Source organism: Silene latifolia, chromosome 2 (genome assembly GCF_048544455.1).
Source record: "Silene latifolia isolate original U9 population chromosome 2, ASM4854445v1, whole genome shotgun sequence".
In the NCBI taxonomy this organism is placed as follows: Eukaryota; Viridiplantae; Streptophyta; class Magnoliopsida; order Caryophyllales; family Caryophyllaceae; genus Silene; species Silene latifolia.
In genome coordinates this window covers 102,697,995-102,709,366 of record NC_133527.1, presented here as the reverse complement: position 1 = coordinate 102,709,366, position 11,372 = coordinate 102,697,995, and the positions used below count along the sequence as shown (strand labels likewise).

The following is an 11,372-nucleotide window of genomic DNA, read 5'->3' as shown; positions in this document are numbered from 1 at the left end:
TTTCGTGGCGGGTTCCACGAAGGGCGAAACTAGGGCGTGAGATCACTCCCGCAAGTGACCCCACTCACCGAGACGCATCTCAAGAACCATCAACAAACACAACCACAATCACAATCACAATCACAATCATCATATCAAACAACTAACTACAAAGACATCACCAATATCCCATTATGGGACTAATACCGAGTAGGAAATCCTACCTGGAAAGCACAACACGCAGACGGTATCTACAGCTGTATCAAAACGGCTCCTCTACGAATTCTCCTCCTATCACACAACACATAGATGCTACCATTCAAATACTACTCATAAAAACCCCAAATTCCTAAATTAGGGTTTCATCAATCTTAACAAAACATTATAAAAATTATATTAAAAGCTTACCCTCGACGCAAGGAATCCAACGACACGAACTACGATACGAACCGACCGCCTCGAACTCCGGAATTGTCAAGAACGCGATTAGGAAGAAGAACTAGTTGCTTTCTCTCTTAAACAGGTTTTAGGTTTTGTAAAAAGTGATTTAAAACAATGACGAATATGTTTAAATACCTTAATCGCGTAATTAACAAAACCCGAGAAAACTCCCCCGTAAAACCGGACACTCGATCGAGTACCCAAGGCACTCGATCGAGTACCCAAGGCACTCGATCGAGTACCCCCCTACTCGATCGAGTGCCCCAGCTACTCGATCGAGTACCCAACAGGTCAGAAACTATTTTATTCCGCAACTTGCCCATACTCGACAGAGTAAGGGCTACTCGATAGAGTACCCCCAAGACATATAAATACGGAGTATTACATGTATAATAGGAAATTATGTAATTTTTTATGTAATTTATTTATTTCGGAGTTCCTTGAAGACGATGTCACTCAAGAAGGCGATACATAAAGACGGTGTTACCTCGAGATGCGTGCCAAAACCGAAGTTCTAGGGACCAATGTAGTTGGTTTCCGAATATGTAATAGTTAATTAGATTTTCTATTTTAGGAAGGCCATACTAGGATTTAATTTATGCTTTGCATTTTATTTATATGTTGCATGCATCGCTAAATCGCCATAACTAAAACATGCATTGTCATTTTAATCGAGTTTATCGACCGTGTCAATTAGAATTATCGTAGTTCACCGCGTTAGTTCATTTAAAACGTGATAGATAATAAATTGACATGACCTCTCGCTAAAAATAAACAATTGAGACTTAGCCTTACCAAAAAGTAGAAACCATGAAAACCTATTTCGCGAGGGAGTGCACTCGGCCCTACCGGGGTACAAACCTTGTTACGTAGGGGAAGTGGGTGATAAATGTCTATCCACCGAATTCATTTTGATAAGGGATGAATCGGCCCTACCGTGCCCAAGTTGATGTGGATTTGGATTATGGACACATTTATTCGAAATTTGGATTGAGCTCAACGGAAGTATTCGTGACCGTAGTCGCATGTGTTCTGGGCTAAAGATAAAACTTAATGTAATTTTATCGACCAAGAGTTCTAAAAGTAGAATCGATTAAAGCGTTAATCCACCGAGTTATATTGATAAGGGATGAATCGGCCCTACCGTGCCCAAGTTAATATGAATTTGGGTCTTGGAATCATTTATCAAGTTGGGTAGAGGTCATTAGATAAATGCAATAAAACTTGTTTAAATTAAAAATTTTACGAGTATTATTATTTTAAACTACATATGTTTTATTCCTTCTATAATATTCGTTTTGTAGATTGCATCTATTTCTCATAACAAATGGCCACTCCAAACACCAATGCCACACCTCTCACTAATACTTCATTGTTCCGATCCTTCATGGATCGTTGTAAACTTGAAAAGAATGGGTCAAATTTCTCCGATTGGGATGCCCAACTTAAATTAGCCGCCCAAGGTGACGACACGGTTCGTTACCTCACCGAGGCCTCTCCACCCGAACCTAATACTAGGTCGACCGCCGCTACTAGGGAAGCATATGAGGCTTACCACAAGGAGTCTGCCGCAATGAAAAATGTGTTAATCTTTGCAATGGAGGCGGATATCCAAAGGAGAGCCTTTAAGATGGGCACCGCTAATGAAATCTATTCCAAGCTTGTGACAAGGTTTTCACAAACTCCGCGGATCGTCCAATATGAGGCGGCCGCGACATTCTTTGATCTCGACTTTAAAGAGGGCCAAAATGTTAGCCCTCACGTGCTCAAATTGATGGAGCTAGGCGAGACCTTGAAGATTCAAAAGGTTGAAATCCCCAAAGAACTCATTGTAGATAGGATTCTACACTCCTTATCCAAAGTCAAAGCGTATGATTAATTCCGGGTGAATTTTAGCATGCAAGACAAGGACGTGTCTCTTGAAGAGTTGCACAAGTTACTTGTGCAAGCCGAAAGAGACATGGGGTTAAATGTTAACCCACCTAAGGATGTGCTTAACATAAGCACCAAAAGCAAGGGGAAGTTCAAGAAGAATGGGAAGAAGGGTAAGAAGCAAGCTCCCACTTTCACCAAAGCTAAGACTTACGAAGCTAGCACTTCCAAAATCAAGAAGGGTCCTCTTGATAAATGCCATTATTGTAATGGTGTTGGACATTGAAAAAGAAATTGTTCCAAATATCTTGGTGACATTAAAGCTGGAAAGATCACTCCAGTAGGTAAATGACTATCCTCTCTTTTATGTTTCTAATTCAACTATGGTATTGTGATACAAAGTTGTGATAATGTATCCCCTTTTTATTGTAAATAGGGCCTCCACCAAGCAAGGACAAGGGAAAAGAAAAGCAAGCTTGAGAAACCATCAAGAAGCTAGGAGTAGCTTCCATGAAGCTTGGCCTTTTATTGTCTTATTTTAATTTATGTTTCAGATTTTTAGAACCTTTTGATTTCCGTGTTCGACATGGAAATGTTTGATCCTTTCTAAAACAATTGTTGTATTTTGGATTATGGTGGCTTGGTTTGCAACCGAAGACACCCGTTTTATCGTATTTTATCCTTGTTCTAAAAATTCGTCTTTATATGCTTGCTCATAGAAACATATGATCATTCACTTAAAATGATCTAATGGACTATTATAATGATGGGATTCATTATATGTCCACAAGCTTAAGGCTTGTGTATGTTCAATTATAAAGTAATATTGAGTTGATGAACTCTCTTTAAGGAATGTCAATCACCAAGTACACTTATCAAATCTAAAACAATTAGTCAACCTATGAAATAGTATACTTCAAAAATCATTATTTGTGTCTCATATGCTATCTTTGAATCTCTAGTGTATTCATTCTAAAGATAGAGTGGGAGAAAATGAAGACACAAAGAACACCAAGCAAAATTTGTGTACTTGTGTAAATGAGATCTACGCAATAAAGAATGATTTGTATACCTATACAGATAGTATACTCGAATAGATGAGATCTATGGTCTCGAATAGATGATATCTACATGAGAAAAGAGACCAAGTGAAGTAATCAAAAGAATATGTTCTCAAGATAACTACACGAGGAGACCAAAAGAAAGTTTTGCAATAAGAATGACTAAAGTAAAGTCTTAACAAGAACTTTGACTAGTTTATGAACAACATTTAACCAATTGTTTTAATATTGATATTTACTTAAGAGCCTAAATGAATCAAAGTTGCATCCTCGAAAATAAATGAGATTTATGACTAAAAGTTGCAAAGAATGATATGCCGATATCCACAAGAGCTAAGTTAAGTATTAACCACGCTAATGTCATTACTTAACCTCATTATGAAAATGAAATGGTTAAACCTTCTTTCGAAAAGGGTATTTTGAGAAGGACGTATATTAGATATAATTCACATTTGAATAATGACATTGTTACGCGTCATTATAAAATGAATGAGTTAGAGATTAAAATCTCTTTCCATAAGGTTAAAATTGAAACCTCTTCAAAATAGATATTTTGAAATGATATGCTGGGAGCATATATGGTTTTATCTTAATAACTTGGCAAAGCAAAATATATTTCAATTCTTGAAATGTTTCGATTGAGTAGTCAATTGCGAAACATATGGAATTAAGTGGGAGTTGGAAATTATCATGTGAAGACATGGAATTTAGCGGGAGCAATCATCTTGTAAAAGTTTATAACTCATTACTCATTGAGAATAACGAGCTAATACTTTCTTTCACAAAGAAGTATTTGAGTTTTCAATTCTGGATGAAAATGGACTATGATGAATCCAATCACATCATGAGATGTTGGATAGGTATTGAGATATACACATCGAATCAACAAGAAACGTATGTTATTCATGTCAATGAAAATGGAATTGCCATTAGCAGTCATGGTCGTTCATTGAACCTAAGAATGGTTGATCACATGATTATTAGTTACTAATGTTTCCGCCATTAGAATAATCATGTACATGTCCAATAATAATGAATCATATGCATAAGAGCATGATGATTCATTGGCAAGTCATAGAAGAATCGTCATGAATTCTCGAGGAGAATCCGATGAGCGATTTCAGTGTTGGACAGAACACTCTGTTATGTGTCAAGAGGTTGCACATATTAAAGTCCGAACACGCGTAAGGATTTATGAAAATCCTAAGCTTTTCAAGCTAAAAGGAGAAATAAGAAGTTTGGAAAGATACTTAGTTGAAGTAAGAAGTTACTCAAAACTAATATTTTCTAATATGCTAGGACTTGTGAGAAGTGCTAGGCTAATCATTGATGTGACCATAATTGGCGCATATTTAGCCCCCGAATTACCATTGTTTCCATGCTTTTTAGTGCCTATTTGGGTCATTTCTTATCTTTAGTTCTTTGTTTTGCATATTCTTTGAGATTTTGATCCCTTGGTAGGAAAGGAGTAAGAATCTTGCATTTTCATGGCAAAACGAGGCTAAATTGATTGTATTCAATGACCAAGCATCAAGAAGAGACAAGACTAGAAGGCCTTTGTACATATCATAGTAGAAGAACAATGTTGAGAAAGGATCCTTGCGTCCCCAAGGAAATCCCCAAGGAATTTATGAAGAAAAGGGAAGAAAAAGAAGAAGAATTGACGCTGACCAACAATCCGAACGGATTGCAGACAATCCGTCCGTCCAGCCTCAATAATCCGAGCGTCCCCCTTGGAATCCGCTCGGATTCCCAAAGACAATCCGAGCGTCCCTCTCCGAATCCGCTCGGATTGCCCAAATCCGGCCGTCGTCCGACTCTAATCCGCACGGTTTTCAAAAGACAAAGACGGATTTCATTCTTCAAGCTACGAAAAGAGAAGCCCTTCTCTCAGAAAATACCGGGTCCTCCTTGCTCAACTTAAAAAGTGTAATTACTAAATTAGCCTTAGTTAACCCTAATGCATCCTCCCTAATTTTCACTATAAATACCCCATTAGGCTAATTAGAGGAGCATGTTCTTCTTATCAATAATTAGTGTAGTTAATATCAATCAAATCTCTCTTCAATATTGTAATCAAGTATTAATCAAGTTTTAATCCAAGTTTTAGTTCTTTAATCTCTCTCTTGTTCTTCCTTTATTTTGGGTAATTGAAGATTATTTGGGTTATTATTGGGAGATTGACAACCTCTCAATCTAGGATTCAAGTACTTCTATTATTCTTGCTTTATTATTGGAATCATTAGTAGGTATAATCTCTTAATCCCTTTTTAATTATTGTTAATTACTTTCATTTATTCATCATGTTTCATTATGTTAGTATGATTGACAACCTTTCTAGCATGATCAACATGATAATGAGTGAGTAGTCTCTTAGCTAGGGTTTAATGGGTGATTAGGGGAAACCAACATGGGGAATGATTCATGCTTAAATCAATATGCTTTCATATCTTATTTGCTTGCTTGTTTTGATCTTAATACATGCACATGTTATATTTGATGAAATGCTAAGCCTATGAATCCTTGCATTTACTATCATCTTCTATCCTTTCAACTTGACTTGTAAGACATAACCCAACTCGAGTCTTGTTAGACCATGCATGTGTTGAGTAGGAAAGATTAAGTCGACTTGTAGGTGTTGTACAATCTAATCGATTGGCCCAGGGACCCAAACTTTCCTAGGATTGTAAGATATAACCCAACTCAATCCATCACAACAATAATTGCTTGCTTATAATTTGAGAACATCTTTGTATGATCATATCCCATGATTTCCCTATGAACCCATGACACCCTAGTGCTTTTAATCAATTGTTTACACCCCTTATTTTATCTTGCTAGTTTATTTTCATTGCTATTTTAGTTTAGTGACCTTCTACATCAACCCAATTTGTGACACCCCCTAAGACACTACTAGTTACAATAGAATTCTCATTTCAATACCCGTCCCTTGGGATCCGACCTTTACTTGCCTCTTTACTAATTGTAGAGTTGTTTGTGAAGTATAAATTGTGTTTTGTATCGACCATTGACCAACGACCACATATACTTAATTGTGAACACGAAATGGCCTCGATCAAAAATGGCGCGTTTCTTGGGACGGTGTTTAATTGATTTAAGATTTCTTTTATTGTTATTAGTTGTGTCTTTTTCACCTTGGGGAAGTAAAACTCCTCAAGGTTTGCTCTAATCGTTTTCAAGTTGTTTGATATTTTGCATGTCTAGAAGGTCACAAGGTGATTTGTTACCTTTTGACCGTGAAATCGAAAGAACCTTGACGAATAATAGGAGACTTGTTAGGAGGAATTTGAGAGGTGTTGGTGAAGTTGTTCAACCCACTAGTGAGTTTGTCAATCCTTTCGCAATAGAAGGAGAAGAAAACCCATTACACAATATCCCACAAAATCCACCTACAATGCCTAAATTCTCGTCACACTCTATACCCACCGAGGAGAATTTACCAAATGGTACTCCTACACCGCAACATCTCACCGGTAATTTTATTGCCAAGTCTGCCTTCATCCAACTAGTTGAGAGGAGCCAATTCGGGGGAATGCCTAGTGAGGACCCTCATTCTCATATGGAAACCTTTTGCGATTATTGTGATGCTATCTCTCAAACGGGCGTGACTCAAGACCAAATAAGATGGGTCTTATTTCCTTTTTCGTTAATCGGCACCGCAAAGCAATGGTTGAAGGGCCTTGATAAGGCCACCCTTGGAATAGATTCTTGGAAGAAGTTAGCTCTAGCTTTCTACAAAAAATTCTACCCACCGGAAAAGACTAACATGCTAAGAGCTCAAATTACGGGTTTTAAGCAAAGGGATGAAGAATCTTTGTATGAAGCTTGGGAGCGGTTCAAAGGTGTTTGTCGCTCATGTCCTCACCATGGACTTAGCGAATGGTTTTTAGTGCAACAATTTTGGAATGGTTTATATGAAGATTCAAGGAACATTCTCAATATGGGATCAAATGGAATGTTCACCGAAGTTGATGACAATCAAACATGGAACAAGATTGAGGAAATGGCGGTCCATAATTCACAATATAGTAGACCTCGCAAGGCTACTAGAGGAGGAAAGCATGAAGTGGACTCCGTTACTCAATTGGGTGCTCAACTTAGTGCTCACATTGACACAATCAACTTGAAGTTTGAACAAGCTATGGCTAGACTTGAGGAAAACTCAAAAACATCAAAGCATCATGTCAATGCCATGACGGCATCCTCATCAATCCCAAGTGGGATATGTGAGAATTGTGGAACTTTGGGTCATGACCCAAGTGAGTGTAGGGGAACAACCGAACAAGTTAATGCTTTCCAAGCTTACAAAAGTGGTACCCCTTATTCAAATTTTTACAATGAAAACACCAAGTTCCATCCAAATCTCTCATACAAAAGCCAAAATGTTCAAAACCCTCAAACAACATACACTCCACCACCCATGAGGAACCAAAATCAAAGACCCTTTTACAATCAAAACCAAGGTTACCAAAATCAAAATCCATACAATCACCAAAATGACCAAGGTTTTGATGTCCAAAAAGCGGTCCTCCAAATGCAAAAGAATCAACAAGAATTTTTCACTCAAATGCAAAAAGATAGCCAAGCAAAAGACACCACCATCAACAACATTCTAGCTCACACCAAGATGTTGGAAACACAATTGACTCAACTAGCATCTTCAAGCTCACAAAGACAAAAGGGGCAATTACCACCTCAAAGTAATCCCCCTAGACATGAAACGGTTAGTGCCATTCACTTGAGAAGTGGTACAAGATATGAAGCACCGAAGAAGCAAGTTGAGGATGAAGTTGTGAAAGCTAGTGAAAAGGAAGAAATTGTGCAAAGCCCCAAAGAAGGGGAATCATCAAAAGAAGAAAGTTCAAAGAAAAATGAAGACAAAGCCAAAGAGAAGGAGCCCATTGTGATTAGACTTCCTTTTCCAAGTCGTCAAGCCAAGCCCAAATTTGATGATCAACTTGGAAAGTTCATGGAGATTGTGAAGAACTTAGAAGTCTCAATTCCTTTCACGGAATTAATCAATCACGTACCGGCCTATGCAAAGTACATGAAAGATATCCTCACAAAGAATAAGTCGATCCGGAAACTTGAGACTATCGCCTTCACTAAGGTGAGTAGTGCAATACTTCAAGGGAGTTCACCTCCAAAGTTAAAGGATCCGGGAAGCTTCTCAATACCGTGTACCATTGGCGACACGACGATCAACAAAGCCTTATGTGATCTAGGGGCTAGTGTGAGTGTCATGCCGTACTCGGTGAGTAAAAGGTTGGGAATGGGAGAGCTTAAATGCACCAATATCACACTCCAAATGGCCGATAGATCGACGAAGACACCATTAGGGATATGGGAAGATGTCCCCGTGCGAATTGGGAAGTTTTTCATCCCGGTAGACTTTGTCATTGTTGATATGGAGGAAGATTCCAACATTCCAATCATCTTAGGAAGACCTTTCCTACACACCGCGGGTGCGGTGATTGATGTGAAACATGGAGAGCTCACTCTAGAAGTGGGAGATGAAAGCATAACTTTTAATCTTGACAAGACCATGAGAGCTCCTCGTTTGCATGAGCCATGTTTCATGATTGATCATTATAGCCGGAAAGATGAAAGGAAGAAATCGGAACTCCAATGGAGGAAGAAAGTTGAAGATGCTCCATTCAAAGAGCAAGTGAATTATGACAAGGAGAGCTTGCAAAGCTCATCAAAATCAACCAAGGAAGAAGAGGATGGCCTCATTGGCCAAGACAAGAAATTGGGAGAGTTGTCTCCATCTAAGCAAGAGATTTTCAATGATCAACTCAATGAAGTTTGTGGTCTTTGGGACGACGAGTTTGAAGGGATTTTTAATCCCTACATTGGGCATGCCATCGATCATGATCAACAACAAGGGGCACGGTCTATTGAGGACCTCTACCATAACAATGAACAAGCTTTTGATTACTTTTTCAAGGTGTTGAGCAACATCAACAACACCTTGAACATGCCCCCTTGACATCTCATCAAGAATGAGAGTTTGGTGGAGTCCTCCCTAAACCACCACTTGTAAATATTTCTAACTCCCTAACTTACATTTCAATTCTCGTATTGCATTTTTGTCATTTTTGGATTTTTATTTACTTTGATCAAAATAATTGTCATATAAGAGAGAAGTGAGGGAGGGACTAACAATTTTAATTGATGTGTAGTGCTTTACCTTAGTGTGGGGATGACAATTGCCTAGGCTATTCATGCCTTAGTAGTGCCCCCACAATGAAGAACACAAGAAATGAAGAAGAATGGAAGAATGGTAAAGGGAAATGCAATGTGCACGAATGAAGTGAATCCGGGTACAAAGGACCAGAATCCGAGCGGATTCCTGAGAATCCGCCCGTCTTCAAGAATCCGAGCGTCGTGCTGAAAAGACGCCCGTCCTGAGCTGAGCTGAAATTGATAATTTCTTGACTGTTGAAGAATCCGAGCGTATTTCTGGAAAGACGCCCGTCTCATAGAATCCGTCCGTCTTATGAACAAGACGCCCGTCTTTGCAGCTGAAGAAAACAAAGAAATTTCTCTGGACTAGAATCCGTCCGTCCTGCAGCAAATCCGCCCGTCCCTACACAGAAGAATCCGAGCGGATTCCACAGAATCCGCCCGTCTTTAGGCGAGCTTCTGAAAATTTTGAAGCTGCAGAATCCGCACGGATTGTGCCTAATCTGCACGGATTGCCCCTGCGTTTTCGAAAATTTCGACTTCTTCAAATACCCTCCCACCTTCATTCATTCATTCATTCATTCATAAACACTACCCTAAACATCAAAACCCTCATCCTCTCCATCACAAAAACAAAAACCCTCAACAAAATCCACCAAAATCAATTCAAACCATCATTCAAACAACAAATCAATCACTCCATCTTCAATAAAAATCAAAACCAAGAACAAATTCTTCAACCTTTGAGTCGATTTTTGATTTCATAAAGGCAAAGCCTTTCACCTTCAAATCGATTTGGGCATTCTACAAATTGAAGATTTTTGATTCTTTTCTTGGTTAGTTCATCAAATGGCAAGGACAAAGGCTGCAACAAAGGCAACAAAGGCACCAAAGGCAAAGGCTCTCTCTCAAAGGCAAAAAGCTCTCGAAACAAAGAAAGCTTTGGCAATGGTGGTAGCAACACCAAACTTGGAAGTGCAGCAACAACAACAACAAACTTCTATGGGAGCATCACCTTCTACTCCGGTAATCGATCAACTCTTGCATTATCCGGAGGTAACTTTTATTTCCGATACCCATAGAAAGACATTTGCCAAGTTTTCTATGAAATCAATTCAATCCACCAAATTCATATGTAAAGATGCTTTGGAGAAATTGGGTGTTCTTGAACAAACAAAAGCCTTTTTCAATGCCATGGGTTTGAAGAAATTGTTTGAAACAAAGGAATTGACATACCCTTCCCTTGTCTTGGAATTCTTAAGTTCTTTAAAAGTCACCAAAGTTGAGAATAGGGAAAATCTTGAGTTTCGTCTAGCTAACATGAGTAGACGCATTACCTTTAAGGAATTGGGTGAAATTTTGGGTCTTAGCGATGAATCGAGATACTTTAAGCATTATGGAAAGTATGACCCCGAGCCTCTTTGGGAGACAATCTCCGGGAAGAAATTTGATGATTTTCATGCTTGTCGTGCTCTTTTGGTCCATCATCCGGGCATAAGAGTATGGCACAAAGTTGTGGGAAATACCATAATTGCTAGGAAAGACACCAATCATTTCACAAGACTTGATTTTATTCTCCTTGAATCGGCTTTGAATATCGGAAGAATCCATACCAAGCCTTTCAATTCTTTGAGGCTATTGGTTGATAGATGGCTCCATGTTGATAGTGGGAAGAAGGGTACAACCGTTATTGTTAATGGCGGCCTAGTCACGGTCCTAGCCAAGCACTTTGATCCTAATTTCAATAAGGATAGCAAGTACAAGGCATAGGAAGGTGGCCATCTTATTGATATGCCTATGATGATTAAC

At 38.7% G+C, this 11,372-nt stretch overlaps 1 non-coding gene across 1 annotated transcript; it reads right to left on the bottom strand.

Moving 5' to 3' along the window:
• Positions 1-7,140: 7,140 nt before the first annotated feature.
• LOC141645677 (small nucleolar RNA R71) lies at positions 7,141-7,247 on the bottom strand. The gene has a single exon (XR_012545154.1). It is a non-coding gene; the product is annotated as a small nucleolar RNA R71 (small nucleolar RNA).
• Between the last annotated feature and the right edge of the window lie 4,125 nt (positions 7,248-11,372).